Below are 17,719 nucleotides of genomic sequence, written 5' to 3' on the forward strand. Positions count from 1 at the left end.
ATTAGCTGGTTTTGTTTTGATTTTACTGCAAAACAGTGTTTTACCCTGTATTGTATTTCGAAGCCGGATCGTCGATGCTTCTCACAACCTGTGATTTCTTTCTGTTTAGAGCCTTTTGGTCTGTGCTGCATTCAGACATCTATTGAATTTTTTGTTTTGTCAGTTTGTGTGCCCTTTTGTGCCCGAGATTTGTTTACCTGTGCTCACCAATATTTCAGTTAAGCGCATTTCAACAGAATCTGCCCTGTGACAGTCATCTGCTTTTGGACGCCACTTTATGAGCACACACATATTACTGCACACACACAAACACACCAAACTAAAGAGTTCAAGAGCCAAGGCGCTCTGATATTGATGGCAGGACGAGGCCGACATAGAGTAGCCAGACACTTTGAAGTTGCTGTTAATACATGCTCGCCCCCTCGTGCACAGATCTGTGTCAATGTTTTTTAACTAAACGTGGTATTGAAGTCTTGGATTGGGCTATAGAAATGTGGTTTACCCTGGATTATATTCCAGATCCTACTAAAACAATGGCAACGGCCCTCTGAGAGCAAAAATAAATATTTTCCCATACCTGGGCTGCATGGGATCAACAAATGAATCACAGCAGACGGCAGACATGGAAGGAAACGATCTGCTCTAAAAAAAACAGTTGTACTTTGTGGGTTTTTTGGAAGGTTGACTTCAGCATTGTTGAAAGGAAAATCTGTTCAGAATAACAGACAAATAGATACTTGAAGATAAACTACCCTCCCCAAGTCAAACTTTATGTTGAACAATTAAAGTTCATCACTATATACACTATATTATTGCTATTTTCTACCTTTAAATTGGAAATATCCTCTTATGATTCACACCTCTTTTGTCTGTCTTCTTTGAGCGACAGTGAATTTGAACCTCGCAAATGTGGAATCAATAAAGTTTATCTTATGTTTAACACATATACAGGATTCAAAAAGGTTTCTACCTCTGCATGATGTTGTCTGATGGTTTGTTCTAGCAGCAGTGTGTGTGCATGTGCGTGTGCGTGCGCTGGCAGGCTGGTTAAGACATTAACTGTTTCTGGGATTTCCGGTCCGGTATTCTGCCTGGCATTATTATTCCCCCCATCACTCAGACCCACTGTGTACATTATTCATGCCCCTAGAGGAGTTCATCAGAGGCTGTGACTGCAGGTGCTGTGACAGAGCTCTCAATCACAGGTACCCATGGCACCGGCTCTACCAATCCCGCCACGGCACGCTGACCCGCGGTCCGACTCAGAACGGCCGGTAAATCAGGCTCCGAGCCGGGAGTAATTGACCAGCATCCACTTTACAAGTTAATCCAAACATCAAGTAATCAGAGGTCCGCCATCAATGGCCACGCCGGACTGTAGATGAAAGCCCCGGGCCGCCACACAAATAACGGCGCGTGCCACACATATCAGCTCACGCTTGTCAACTTCTGCACACTCCGAGTAACAGATAGCTGAGGGATTTTATTAACTTGTTTGTTCAATTTCACAGAGCCACATAACTCCTATTGACACCGCACAGACCGAGACAAAACTTCTTAAAGTGGCGTAACCTGTGAACCAGGATGTGCATTTCCACTCGGCATCGCAGTTCCCGTCATCCTTCGTAGCGATGGGCAAATGGCCGTGGTGCGTCTTTGTGCCGGCAGAGTGAAAAGTGGCTTGCGGGGCTATTTGCCTAATGTTACCACAATTGATGGATGCATTTGCATGTGATCTTTCCCAGGTGTCCTGCTGCCCGCATCCACGGTTCAATCAGACATTAGAGGGAGTCAAACTGAGCTGTCATCCGCCCAACGTGGTGTTATTTACAACGCTGCTTTTCTTGATAATGTGGGTAATGTCTGCCACATCAGAGCCATTCACTCGCAGCATGATGCTACTCAGATGCTTGACTCATTACCCAGACCCGGAGGCGTTCCCACAAGTCTGCAGTGAGAGCTATACCTTCTGTAATTATCCCTTTATGTCAGTCACACTTTAGTTAGTCATAGCACAAAAAGCACAGCTTTTGTAAAATAAAATAAGCCGGTATATAACAAAGTTCAGTAGCTATGCGACTAAAGTACATTTTGGCTTGATTGTTCTCTCCAGAAAATTAGTTTCACCTTTTATCAGGGAAGACTGTGAGAAATCATGCAGCATCTCACATAATCAAGTCAATGGTGTATTACTTTGTGTACAAGAGAAACTTGAATTTTAAGCTTGAATGAGCTTCAGATTGAAGAATACGTCTGAGGATGAAGTGTAACCCAATTAAATTATTCATTCATTCATTTTCTTCCGCTTATCTGTTTCCGGGTCGCGGGGGTGACCGTCTGAGCACCGTCACCCAGATCACAATGCACCATTTAAGAACCTTCCTGCAGGTGGTGAGCCCACGGGAAGGAGGCGCCCGGCGTGGGACACGAACCCACTACCCTGAGATTGTGAGTCTCATGCTCTACCAACTGAGCTAGCCGGGGGACCCAATTAAATTAGGAAAAATGCTACCCATTTGCCCAAAATGATACCAGACTTCAGCAGCACTTAAAGCCGTATTGCTTCCCATGATTAAGTATTTACATATAAATTCTGTTCCTTAAAGCAGAAGGGGATAGTCCAGATCCTGATGGAGCACAGTTATGGCTTCAATGCGTACCTGCTTCTACACACATGATTGTGGAGCTTTATGACTTACACATTAATTAAGTTGGCTTATGTTAGAGAAGGCCCTCCAGGACCAGGAGTGCCCATGTCAGCCTTCAAAATGGGAACCATATATAAGTGGATGCAAAACCAGGATGCAATAATTTTCAGTTTTCATGACATCCTTGACCTGTTGCCAATTAAGTGGAGTCAGTGTTGTCTAAACTGGAGGCTGGAGGGAAGCCGATTTACAGGACTGTTATACCACTCTACTTTATTGTACCTCCCTGACTTTAAATGAATGGTCTGCCATCAGGCTTTTGCAGAGCTTGGTGATTACATATTCTGAGTTTAGGTGTGTTTAGGCTATGATCAATCTCAGGACATCTTTACAAGACACTGTTTTCAAGTGAAAACGATAGATTTATGTGACTGCTCATTCCCATGTCTCTAAAAATGAAACTACAAAAAACAGCTTGTAGAGTTTCAATGTCTCCCGGGTCTCCTGTCTCTGTCTGAACAGGGAAAGCACAATCAAACAAATGAATTGTGAAGAACATGCACACATCCGTCAATGGTGTTCTGCACGTGTGTGATATCACCTACAAGAACAGTGGAGGACACCAGAGTGGTCTTTGTGCTGCACCCTCTTGAATTTTAAAAGGGCTTCTTCAACCATTTTTACATTAATCACACCATCGTCTGGAGCAGAAGTGTCTGATTTCGCATCATAAATAAACACCTACCGACTGGTGGCCTGGCATGGAAACCATAATGTTTCTTGCAGCCTAACTTGTATGGCAAAACCTTGTTGTCTGCACGTGTTACTCAAACAAACAAAAAAAAAATACAGTTTTTTGTAAACAGCCCTTAAACCAATCAGGTGATAAGACACCTATTATAACTGGTGTTTAAATGTGTTCATCCAGATGTTGCTATGCACGCCACTTTTACAGCGCTTGGTTACCCCAGTCCCAAAATATCATTTTTTATAAATGAGGTATGGTGCCATCAAATTTGAAACGAGCCAGCACTTTTCATGAAATGGTAAAATACCTCTTTCAATAACTCATGTCGTGTCTAAAGTCTATCATGAATAAAATGTTGATTTTTAAGAATTTCTATTCAATACTGCCAGTGTTCATATTAATTCAGTTTTGTCCTGTTTCCTCACCGTCTCTTCTTGTGTTGAAGCCGGCCTCTCTCCCTTGATTGTTTTCACCTTTATCTTGTTGCCTCCCCTCTCCCTCCTGTAATTAAGTGGTTTGCTCTCTATTCGACTTGTCTCTCATCACACACCACCTCGCTCAGCACCTCCCACCTTGTTTTTGTTGTGCTTCTTTTGATCAAGTTTTTGTTTTGCCCTTGTCTGTACCTCGGCTAACATGACCTCTTGTTTTTTGAATAAACCTTGTCGAGAACAGTATTGTGATGGTCTTCCAGACTACACAATCTGATATAACTTCACATCGTCACCAGTCCATCACAGAGCAAACACAGAGAGTCACACACTCTTATATTCACGCCTATGGGTAGGTTAGACTCCCTAACTAACCTCAAGTGTTTTTTGACTGTTGGAGGAATTGAAATTATTGGAGTGACACCGTGTCTACAACTAAATCACAGCTGTGCAGATATTCAGATCAACAGCACAACTTCAGGAGTGAAAGAAAATTTGATTCATCATGCTGCAGAGAGGTTTTCCCAAAGTATAACATCCTTTAAAACCTCTCAGGGTATAAAAGAATGGGTCACGTTTTTCTCCATTACAAATGTGTTCGTGACTTTGAGAGACCTTTGCATGTCAGGTGGACTTAAATGTTTGGGAGACTTTATAAAACCCACAGGCACAGTGTGATTGTGGGTAAAGTGTGTGGTTGTTAAACTGTGTGCGAGATAAGTGATGAACTGGCAAGCTGCCTTGCCTGTGAGCTTCCTGTGAGCTGAGGGCAAGTTGGAACGCACTGCAGATCTTCTGGAAATGAGTAAATGGATGACGAAAAATGAGTTACATAGAAATGTATACCAAGAAAAGTGACGCCGTTGTATAACAAAACATTACAATTATGTCACTTCTCCTTGTTGTTAAACTCCAGCTGAAAGACGATAATTTGGCCTCATTGCCTCGTGCCCTTCTTCAGCAGCGGGTCTGCAGAGTAATGAATGTGTTGACTTCGACACAGCATCCTCAGTATCTGTCTCCACCACTATAAGCAGGGATTAACTTCTTCCTAATGAAGGGCAATTCAGTGCTGGCATTAGAACTGATGGATACCAATGTAAAGACCTCATGTCCCTCACCCTGACAATCACAGCGTCCCAGGATTAGCAACAAAGTTGAAAAAACCTCTTCAGAATGCTAATTGAAGCCCAATGCACAGCATCCATACCAACATACATGCAGAGGCATGCATACACTCAACACGTACAGTATATAACCCTGACATCCACTGGTGTTCAAAGCTCTATCTAGGTTCACACTCGCAACACATACATTCTCAAACAATCAATGACTCCTTCCCCAGAGTCCATCTTCCGTGACTCCACTAATAGCTCATAGCATTTCTAAGTGACAGTATCTCACACACACACACACACACGCACTAACACACTCACACTCTGACTCACACACAGCACACATGTAAATGGACCTTGACTGAGTCAAAGTCGAGACACAATCTGTGATGCTTCCTGATTCTGCTACATGGTTAAATTATGAGATACAATAATTCATTCTTGTCAGTGGCGGTAGCAATTATAGCAAATTTACCACATGGGCTACCATGAAAGTAACCGGTGACACGTGCCACTGTAGGAAAGTACAAACCCAAATGCAACGCTTAGTACAGTCATTTCTGTAAGTCAGTGGCTCCCGGAGTGAAAACAAAGCCCTCTGCATGTTTCAGATAAAAACTTAACATGATGAATAAAGTATATCTAACAAGTATTTTTTTTTTCCCCTCGATTGAAACACAAACTAAACTATTTAAACTCAACTTGCACAATGATCATTTCAGTCTATTGCGTTAAATATTGAAACGTTCCGTTTTCTAATTTCATTTGAAGTTATCACTGCAGTCCACAGTCTAAAATAAGCTTTCAAAGTAGTGAGTCCTAATTCAGAGAGTGGATTTCTGAACCCTTCTGGTGTTGGTGTAGCCAGTTATCCGGCTGCCTAACAGCTATTTTTAAAAGCATGTGTGTTTTGGAATTTCATTTTTATTTAACTTTTACTCAAGTTTGAAAGTTCGATCAGTATTTCCATCTTTCGTTAACGTATCTGCAAGTAAAGTGCTTTTTCCAGTTGTTTCTACATCTCACGCGGTCTCTCGGAAACAAGCCAGTGAGACAAAGAGATCCCTTATAGAAGAAGATTAACCATTTATGAGTCAAGTGACCATATCAATGTTACTGATTTACACTAACACATATTGAAATATCCTTCGGCTAGATTACATATATTTTTTAAATCATTCTTTTTCCATGAGTATAAAGGGTCAAAGGGTATTTATCATATATATATATAGTCTATTCTCTTGTGTTCAACTATCCTGACAGTCTTTAACTATTTGTGCGATGTTGAGCTGCTGTGATGAAGTCCGATCGTAGTTCGATCGTATCTTGTCCTGTCCTATCTTATCTAAACAACTCGACCAGCTTCAAAACCCAGATGTTATCACCATTTTCAGTTCACTGTTCCCTCACAATGATGGTACTTATGCATAAATGATAATCACATTTCCTCACTGTGGCCCTTGGTGACATCCATGTGACATCAACTGTGCTTATGTATAAATGATGTCCACATCTAAGTGTTACACACTCGCCCACATTATGGCCCCATGTTCTGTGCTTTTGCATAAATCTCTTTCTTTCACTGTGTGGAACATGGCACATGTGTACACTGAGATTCAGTCGGAGCTCACGCGCAATTTGCCGCTCAATCATTTATGTGTTATGTACAATAATAGAAACATTCTTCACATCAAGCCCTTGATGTTACGTCAAGCAAGGCTGAAGTAATGGTGTAGTTTGGGAGTTAATTGACACTGCGGCATGTGATTCTCAGAGACATCCATCATACATGAGCCAGATGAATTTTTAATTTCTTCCACCTTCACAGAACTATAAACACTGCACCTAAAAATGAAAAAAAATTGCTTTTCCCTTTAGGATTTTTCTCAAACTGTTTTATTTGTCAACAACATACTGTGTATTCATAATAGCAGCATGTGTGTGGTCATCTGTCTGCTGAGCTGAGATTGCACACAGCAAGCTAATTGGCTCCGATATGGCAAAAGACAAGCCTTTAATCTAACTCATGGGTTCCAAATCACACTGCCCCGTAATAACAATATCAGAAATCAAATTAATGGCGAGAATAGGTCTTGCTGTGGGCAGGCAGCACAACTGAGAGGAGGGTGAAAATATCCTCAGACTGGGAGGAAATGCAATTTGGATTGAGGACGAAGAGACGGGGGAACGTTCTGCAGGAAGTGGAGCAGGCATCTGTCTCCTACGAAAGAAATGTCAGGTCCTGTTAATCTTATCTGAATGGCTGCCTGCTGGCGTGGATTTAATTTTACACAAAGTGCACGCCTGCTAACCTGCGTGAGTGCACACTGGAATGACTGTACACACACATTCAAAAAAAAATATATATATATATATCGGAACATTAGAAACGCCTTGTGAGTGACGGGTTGGAGTGTTGCATTGATTCAACGATTCAAAGTGCTATAAATATACCTCAGAGATTTTGCTTCATGTTGACATGCCAGCTTCGCACAGTTGCTGCATATAAGTAAGTTATCCGGCTTCACCGCATCCCAAAGGTGCTCAGTTTGACTGAGATCAGGTGACTGTGGAGGCCATTTAATTCCCTGTAATGATCAAGAAACCGAGTCGAGATATTTGCGACTTTTATAAAAGGTGTGTTTGAATATTCTTCAGGAGATGGTACATTGTCGTCGTAAATGTGCCACAGTAGTTTCCCAACGCCATCCCATTAAAAACAGCAGAAGATTGATCTGTTGATACAAGGCAGAGTAGCAAGCGCAGAATATCATTTACAAAATAAAATGACCCTACTACCTGAATGTTGTTGTAAAAACCCAGATTCGTTAAGCTGGGAAAGGTTTTTCCAATCATCCCTTCTCCAAACTGTGAGTAAGTGTAAACTGCGGTAACCTGTGTGGTCTGCAGTCCATCTCACAATACATCAAACTTTAAGGCAGACATGATCTTCTGCAAGCTGTTTTTTTTTTTTTTTTTTTTTTACTATTTGAGCTGCTTTCCTCTCTCACCATTATTATCTGACCTCCGGCATCATTAACACATCCTCACCCAGAGAACTGGAGCCCAGTGGAAATTTTCTGTATCTCAAAACCTTCTCAGTCAAATGCACAGATGGTTCTGTGTGAAAATCCCACTTGATCAATAGTTTCTGAAAATACTCAGACAACAACCACAGTCACTTAGCTTTTTCCTGCTCTGACACTGAACTCGGTCCTCAGTCTCGACTATGTCGACATACTTAAACGTACCAAGGTGCTGTAGCATGATCGGATGATTTGATATTTGCATGGCCATGCTTGCAGCATGTCTAATTGTTGGTTAAACTGCAGAGCAAAGACAAAATAATACGGAAACATACACCACTCTGAACTCTGTTCATCATAAACTGTACCTTCTGGTCAATATTTTCATTGATATTATATATTCCTATGTTCTGGCTCTTCCCCGTATGGTGACGCCAACTTCAAGGATATCTGCCATGCAGTTTTGTTCAATATATATATAGTAAATTGGGCAGACACGCTGGTTAGAGAAACAGAGCTACAGATTTCTGAACCAAACACAAATTAATGGAATTTTTACCAATTCCAGTCTACCATCTGGTGACTCAAACCAAATTGGTTTGAAATCCACTAAGGGTACCAACCAGTAACTAAAAAACATATTCACTAATTTAGAAAGACGACAACAATTGATGGGATATGACACAATTTGCAATTAAACACATTGTTGAGTGAAAATACTGCAATATAAACATTTGTTTTACGAGGAGATAATATGTAAAAGGAACACCCGTCGTTCTCTGATGTTGATGTAGCTGGTGAATTGGGAAGTGGTGGCCTAGAGGATAGAGAAGCAGACTTGGGATTGGAAGTTCATAGGTTCAAATCCCACTCCTGACAGGTGTCTCTTGACCCCACAGGAACCACACTGCAGCAGTACATGTCTAGTTAAGGTTCTCTATGAAAAGGCTGGTTTAAATGCAAATAAGGAATTCCACCCAGGAAGATCAATAATAATCGTTCTTTTGATTTTTATTTAGCTTGTTAAAACAACAAAAAAAAATCTCAAATTTGTTCTACCTGGAAATATGTCAAAAAATTAGGGTCGTCTCATATTTGGGTTCTAATGTTGCTTTCAACTTGAAACTGACAGGCTGACCGGCATTTGGCGTGTCTCACACATGCCAAGCAGATTGAAATTATAAGCTGTTCAACATCCCACCCCTCCTGTGTCCCTCGTCTCTCTGTGCCCCTCTAATCAGAGCCAACGACAATGGTTGTTTGAGGAAAAGAAACAGCTTTAACACGCAATGAAGTATTTGTCAAGGCTAATCAATGAATGTGTCAACTTCACAATGTTGCATTAACTTTCGCGGCCATACTATAATGATAACAACGTGTTCTCATCTGTGGCTAATTTCACTGCATTTTTATCCAACAATGGTGCATTGTGCACTCAGGGTCACGACTGGGAGGAACACGTGGAAATCACCTCCTTCGCACACTGCTGACACGCACCTCTCAATCACACATAAATTCTTGTTTCCTCAAATGGAAATGCAGAGATGCAGAGCGAACATAAACAACACCGCCTCCCACATATTCCGACTCTGACGACCCATTACCCATCTACACTTCAATACAGCACACAAGCCCATTCAAACACATGAGAAGAGCAAATAATAAAGCTAATCCTGTCAAGAAGCCGCATGCCGGCTTCTCCACCAGCCCGTTTCTCCATTATTACCAATCATTCTCAGAGGCGACAGGCAAAGAGAGTGAGGGAGAGATACATGCTAAGTGAAATGGGAAATAAAGAACTGAGGCGGAGGAGTGGTAGATTGTGACAGCAAAAGGGAGACTGGTGAGGGAAGAGAGCGGACGGTAGGGGAGTGCCACGTTTGCTCATCCTCAGGCCCGCTCCTCCGCACCAGGAGCCAGGCCTCTGGAGGATGACACAGGCACGCCACGGCAGCCTCGGGCTCATCACAACACATAGGACCTCAAGGGAGGAACGGGAACAAGAAAATGAAAGAGGGAGGCAGAAGATTCGAATCAAAGGAGAGATAAGAAGATCAAACTGTGACAAGGGAGTAGGAGAGTGGAATTACCGAGTGAAGGAGAGTGAAAGGAGTAGAGAAAGAAAAAGGGAACATGATGCTCGCAGCAGCCAGTGCACTGGGTCTTTGACACTGTGACACACTCAGGGACGATCGGGGTGGGCAAACTGACTAAGCTGCCTGGAACATAGATTAGCGGAGAGCCACAGGACCAGCGAGTGATGTTAACACTGTGCTAACAGAGTGCCGCTTCCGCGGTTCATCTCTGGGCGCATAGCGGGTTTAAAAACCTAAAAGCACTCATGCGATGTTGACATATTTTGCGTATTTCAGATGTGCCGAGTAATCACATGCTTTATGGTTTATTAACAAAGAGATTATTATATTAAGCAGAGAAATTGTGCCGCAAAGGTTGTATGGTAATAAGTGTGAATCATCCTAGACAGATGAATTAAGGACTACGAGCTTTGGAAGGGATAAACCTCGGAGGAAACATGTCGGTGATTCCTGTTCATGCTACTTTCTGGTGATTAGCATTAGGAAGACAGTGGTGTGGGTGCTTGCCACTTTAACTCATTGTCGTACACACTTGGCTGGGAATGCACTGTGACACACAAGTGCAGGAGTGTGCAGCCAGCTTCAGTCGCCAGCACGGAGGCTCGCACAAGTATTTGATGCACTTTCTTTTTCACAAATCGAAATAAGAATAAAAATGAATGGAGCGCGCCTGCAGAACATCAATCGGCTTCATTACCACAGCCATCAGATAAGATTGAGAGAAAAAAAAAAGATGGGAAAATCTCCCTGGCTCGCAAAGTATAGTGAACCTCTCTGAAATGTCTTGGAGCAAGATAACAATTTAACTGGCTGAAAGTCCCATAGCAGATCTCTAATGTGCAACAATTTTCGAGCTCGACACAGTTCCCTCATGTCAGACCCGGCCAGATGACTGGCTGAACAACGCTAATATCCCTCCTAAACTGGACCATTGATGTGGCCCTACACGCTCAGAATCCCTGAAACCTCGCAGGGTATCTACAGAGACGCTCCTGCCTTTCTTCTGTCCAGCAACTACCTTTTTTTGACCTCCTCTAAGCTCCCCGCCTTCTTCCCTCACTTTCCTCTGTAGGCTCCGATCGGAAGTCTGGGCTGAAGCTCAGTAATTTGGAGTCAGAGATAAGAGCAAGCGGAGGGTATTACCTGTGGGTAGACAGTGATTGAATTGGCTCCAGAGGGTCAAACACACCTAAATGACAACACGGCGGAAACCCAGGACCCATTTATTTAACTCGAAGAAGGCTCAAACAACGAGCCTGCAAAGACTGAGTGGAGGCGAACGCGATTATCAAATGCACCGTAGCAGAGCTTCGGGGTAAAGCAGGAAGGAAAACAAAAGGATGCAGTGTAGCTTACATCTCTCTTGGTGATCATGTGAACCTAATTTATGTGTGGGAGGGAGAGTAAATAAACCCACAGGGACATTATCTGAGTCAGGTCATTTTAGGGCTCTCTAGAGAGAGCCAGAGGAAACAACAAAAAGATGGGGGAAAAAAAAAAAATAATGAAATAGAGGAAGAAACAAAATCAGGAAGGAAACAAATAGCAGGAACAGGGACAATAAATTAATATCTTCGCTCTGCTCGCAAGAAACAAAGATAAGCTATAAACAAATTCACAGATGGACATAAAACACAAACTTAAAGCTGAAGCCTCTATTTCACTGAGAAAAACCTGAAATGGCAAATTTATCAGGTAAATCAGACAATGAGCTGAATTTAACATTCATCAAATTAAGCCGTGAAAAAAACATGTCATATTTCCATCCCATTATTTAAATTGCCCCATCTTTCTTCCTGCTTCATCTCCATCTCTAGTTGTGTATTGGCTTGATGGGATCCACCTGGAGAATTAGTTCCAGCAGCTGTTTATTGTGATGCACCAGACTCCTAATATTCACATAACAATTGTGAATGCTAATGAGTCTTAATTTGTCAATTCTTCTGCTGATTACTAGGATATTCGGTTACAATCTAGATGAAAACGTGCTTGTAAGTTGAACTACAGTCTGAATAATGTTCTGATCTAAAAGAAAAAAAAAAAAACCGCAAGCCATTCTTAAATAGTATTTCTTTTTTCTTTCATCTAACCTTCTATTCAGTTTGACAGAACGTGCATACATTTACAAACCTGTCCCTGAAATATATTAAATATGTCTTCTGAGTCTGGACGTATCTGACTTTAGAGTACAAACTACCCCACTTGCTGTCGAAATCTCTTGTTTATTTTTGTTTCTGAGCAAGTTATTTACAGTGCGCTTACCAGGGCTCTTGGGCTGACAACAGCTGCCCGCTGCAGTTGAAAAGATATTGGTTGGGGGCAATATAAGTGCAAAGCCCAAGACGTTAATGCTTCAGAACAGAAAACAAAAAACATCTGCTACAAGTGGTGCAAAATCTATAGCAAGGGGTGTTTTTGTGTACAGTGTAAGCAGAACCTCACAAAGTGAAGCCTCATTTGAATCAAAGGCGAGATGACACCAACACACCTGGGTTTAAATATAAAATGTGAAAAAGCTCTAATCAAACTTCTGAAGACCTCTGTACCGCCTGGCAATCGCTGTGTATCTGGGAGGGTGCATCGCACGCTTGGCTGAACACAATTCCTCTTTTACATGAAAAATGCACACGTGAGCGACTCCAGAAGTAACAAACAAGCATAAAAAAGAATTCCTAAAACAAGACTACATAATCCCAGATATTTGTGCCTCCCGTCTCGGAGAACGAAAATACTCAAAGGCAGGATCAGTCGGCGTGCGTGTCCGATAGTTACCCAGCGGCGAAGACGTGATTGACGTGGCTGCAGGATCAGAGACTCTCTGGAATCGAGCCAAGCCGTCCGTGGCTGCCCCCGCTCTGGAGGAGGGGGAGGCGGAGTGGAGGGAGGCCTGGATGTGGAGTAACGACCACGACGACAGCAGCAACAGTGGCAATCTCCGCACACCGGGTAGGAAGAGGGGGAGGGGGGGTTGGGGACCTACAATACAGGGATACAGGGTCAGAGATTCCTCCCCAGTAGACACAGGCAGATTTGATAAGAAGCTGAAAAAGGCACATCATTTAACAGCTGTCTTTTGGAGTTTAATCCTGTATTGGCACTGGGCTAAATGCCAGACACCACCGGACCAATGACATTCAGACCTGGGAGAAAAGCAGAGACAGCAGCGGTTTTAAATCGCAGTGACACCGAGCATAAAGCAAAGGTTTCACACAATCTTTGAGGGAGATAGACAGCGAAGGGTGGCAAGGCTGTAACTCAGTAAACCCCCGCGACTCCGGCCTGGCTGTGGGGCGGTTTATTATCAGCAGGCAGCACACTCGGGTTTGGAATATAGGACTGCTGAGACACTGGGTGCTGGCTACTGGGAAGAAACAGGGAGCGAGGCGATGCAGGAGGAATGCCAATGAGTTGTCCCTCTCTCTTCTCCGAGATTTCATTTTCTCCGCCGCCACAAAACTGCCCTGAAAAAGCACCTCCATCCTAAACCTCAGGTTTGATGTCGACGTTAACGGTAACCAGAGTCTTTTCTCTGCTTCCACGCCTCAAATCCTGACCACTAACCAGCAATAATAACTGCATTAATCCACTTTGATATGGCCTGTCAAGAGCGGTTCACAGCGTAGTGGGAGCGAGGGCAGGCTGGGAGATAAATGTTCCTCAAAAAAATTTTTTTTTTCACAAGATGAGGAGAATTTAAAAAAGTTTGTCAGCAAACAGGTTGGCTTGAAGGTGTGTCATATTTCCAATAAATCTAGTGTGTGTGCAGCGCAGAGGTTGGCAGAAGAGAGAGAGAGAGAGAGAGCACTCCCCAACAGTTCAAAACAGATATAAAAGTTTAATGCCAAGCTGGCAGCAAGCAGCCAGCAGAGAGGGAATGAGCTGAACTATTTTCAGAGTAGTAAGTGGCATTCATAATTCACATTATAGTTTTATATGAGGAAATAGAATATTCTTTTATACTTATTGTTTTTTTTTTTTTTCCTCATCCCGCCTTTAATACCTCAACAGCTTTGATGGCTGCGCCATAGCTGCTGTGCATTATGTAGGAAGGCATGTTTGTTTACATTTGTGTGACTGACAGACCATGTCATTGGTTTAATAGATCCAATATGCTAAATTTCTCAGCAACAATAACCTCGCAAGGATGTCAGAATGAAAGCTAAATGAAAACAGCCCGACGTACGATCTCCCAACAAGTGCGGGAAACAAAATGAGAGACAGTTTCCATTTTCACAGGAGACAGCCAGAACACAGCACAACCGCTGTTTCAGACAACCCGTCTCTGCAAATCCAATCTTCCCGTTCATAGCAAATAATGCCTTCAATGTAGAGATATTAGTATGATTAAAGGTTGCCACCGACATTCATTTAGTTACAGCAGGACCGCCCAAAGAGAGAAACAGCAGGGAGCAAAAGAGAAAGAGGGATATAAACACACACACACACACACACACACACACACACACACACACACACACACACACACACACACACACACACACACACACACACACACACACACACACACACACACACACACACACACAAACGTGGAATGAAATACACAAATACATGAGAGCACAAATAAAGATAGACACGGAGAGAAGCAGGAGCTGCGTCAAACTTCACTCACAAATGTTGCAGTGGTAAATGTTAATGAAATGTAAAGACAACAAAGAAGACAGAAAGGTTAATCAAATCAGCAATATGTCAATACATTTCTCTGTTTGGCTTGAACTATAGAGACCTTACAGGGTAATGCAACAAATCTACAAAAACATGTGTCAATGCAGTGAGGAAAGGTCTGGAAAACAAACTCTGTGTCGATTTACATAAGGTTGTAGTTTAAAGTCAGACACAAATGAAAGTGTTAGGCCATAACCGTAGCACTGGCAATAACAGGCTCAGAAGAACAACTATCCACTTTATTGAATTGGACAATAAAAGCCAAAAGAAAGCGTCAAGCTTCCCGCTACACAGGGCAAGAGCTTTTGGAAATGTGTGAAAGTAAGGTCAAGGCCACTTTTCTCTTTGCTATTCAGTTATTTCACGAGAAATACAATCAAAATACATTTTCAAATTGAAAAAAAAAAAAATGCATACACAATTTAAGATACACATTATTCTTCAGATTGGTTGGGAAAAAAAAGCTACATGGGAACGACTAAAAGGAGAAGAAGTGATGAACATGAAAGTTCCGATTTGTGGCTGAACCTATGTGTCACAATAATAATAATAAATAATAACACATTTTATTTCTAATGCACTTTTCATTTAAAAATCTCAAAGTGCTACAAGCACATTAATAAAAGAAGCAACACAAACACCTAAAATTACTAATTTAAAAAGAGCCCTTACAGAGAGTTATAAGCCTCTTTAAAAAGTAGGTCTTCAAATGCTTTTTTAAAAGAAGTCACAGTCTGTGGGCACCTGAGGTGGCTGGGTTGAGAGCTCCACAGACATGATGTGAATAATTTGAGTATGAAATGTAGACGCCGAACACACTGAAGCTGAGCTGGTGCCATTTGGTCTGACTCCGTCTTAGACTGGTACACACTGAAATGACCAACACAGAACCCGCACAGCAGAAGCCCAGTTTGCCGTTTTAAATATGAACATAATGGCTTTCCTCATGTGGAACATCTGGTTAAGTCTTGGCCTTAAGTGTGGAGGACCCGGGTATAAAAGCCCTGTAGTGAAGTTAAAGAAGTTGGTCTACTTTGACAAATAAAAGTTGCTATTGCTTTCATTTTGTTTTTATCGGGCACAATTAGTAGAGGTGTATTCATATTAGAGCATTAAAAAAAAAAACACGCATTACTTTTTTAGAACAAGAAATGAAACTCATTAGAGGAAAAGATCATTAGATCTGAAGGCCTGTGCATTGGAGGATGACTGGGACATAGAGCACAGCTTCAGGTCTTTATAGGTGTAAATGTGAGTTTATTGCATACTGCTTTCCCAACATGGCTTTCAGCTGTTCTGCATCCTTCAACACCTATTTACAGTTGTGGATATCAGCCCGCAGTGGGTGACTGCACTTGTCATTCATAAAATGTTTGCCCTACAAACCCCAATAAGGACGCTGCTGGAAAGACATACTGAACCCTTGTCTTGAGGTATTTATTCATTCTTTCATCAGAACAAACATACATAGAAGAAGGTTGAATGTAGTGCTGTTTAACTTGTAACACTGAAAATGGAAAGAAAAAAACAAAATGTTTTGATTGACGCTTTGAGCAGCTGACTGTTCCACTGCAGGACGCCCTGAATCTTCAGCCAAACTCAATCCACCGCATTGTCAGTGCACTGCTGAGCAGGCAAAGTTGTTGCTATAATAATAAAAAATAAAAATAAAAAATGCAACAGTGTCCAGTAATAAAAAAGACACACTGAATTAATTAATCATGACATACATAAAGCACAAGATTTACCCGTCAATCAAAGCCCTGGCTTCACTGCAGAGACAAAAAAAAATCAAAAGTCTGCGTGAAGTTCTGTGGCAGCATTAGCCCCACTCCATCTAACATGAATGCCACATTTGCAGCCAAATTTTTCATATTTGCATAACAAAAATAGAAGGACGCATGCATACATTTGCATTTTCTTACGACGCTGTCCTGAAACATCATTTTCATTTTTGAAAAGTAACATGAAAAATGGAAATCCACATTGACAAGCAGACGTAATGCACTATAACCGCTGGAGTGGAAAGCGGGTGTCATGGTTATTAATTTTTTTTCATGTTTCTGAGAACTGCTAATTATTTGCCTCAGGACAGCGGCCAAGCCGAATATCACATCACTGACTGATGCGCACTGACGTACAGCCAGACGGACGGGCGGTTCGATCTTAAGTGCCGCTCTTTCACTCTTTCACAGAAGTGCTACACCGACACCAACATGATGTGTTACTGAATATTCCCTTTCTGTTTCTTGCACACTCCCCCCCCCCCCCCCCACCCCCCCCACCCCCACCGCCCGTGGCCACCCACTGACCCTGACTGTTTGCACGCCTCAAACAACAACATTTCAGAAGAGATTCAATCTGTCCAGGCTTTCATGGTGGACACCGAGTTGTCAAAGCATCTCCCTCCGCTCCCTCTCTCCAAGGTGGAAAAGGGGCACTCATGGCCACAAGCTATTTTCACGCATCCTACTGCCAGCTCTCCCCGACCAATATAAGGGGGCACGAGAGTTTAGTCATGTAGCTGCAGAGGCTGCTTGTCGATTTAAATAGGACAGCCCAGTGGAGTGCATTTCCTCTGCAATTCACCATCCGCAGAATGAACCCCCCCCCCCCACTCCACCGCGTTACCTTCATGCTAACCGAATAATAAAGGGTTTTGTCATCGGGAACAAGCATGCACTCATTCAGAACAGGCCCAGTCAGCCTCCAGAGGTATGAAACAGGTTTTGATGGAAGTGGTAGGATGTGGACAGGATGATTTTTATTTATTTTTAAACAGACTGGATAAACCGGTCATGATAAATAAGAGAATGGGAAAATGGCACAAACTGTACATAAAGTATGTCTCCAGAGGATGAACAACAGTAAGGGATAAAAGAGAATGACGTACGAATGAGCTGGATATCCTTTTTATTCCTTTTATTTTGGGAGGGTGAGACAGTAGAGCAGCGACCACATCGAGCATA

At 42.4% G+C, this 17,719-nt stretch overlaps 1 protein-coding gene across 1 annotated transcript in view; it reads right to left on the minus strand.

The window, feature by feature from the left end:
• Positions 1 to 17,719, minus strand: part of drp2 (dystrophin related protein 2) — a 172,776-nt gene that overhangs the window by 101,867 nt on the left and 53,190 nt on the right. The window contains exon 2 of the mRNA XM_080466036.1: positions 12,837 to 13,040. The gene's annotated coding sequence lies outside the window, so the exon portion shown is untranslated. The remainder of the gene's footprint in view (positions 1 to 12,836; positions 13,041 to 17,719) is intronic.

This window comes from Lipophrys pholis (genome assembly GCF_963383615.2).
Source record: "Lipophrys pholis genome assembly, chromosome: 6".
NCBI classification, from domain to species: domain Eukaryota; kingdom Metazoa; phylum Chordata; class Actinopteri; order Blenniiformes; family Blenniidae; genus Lipophrys; species Lipophrys pholis.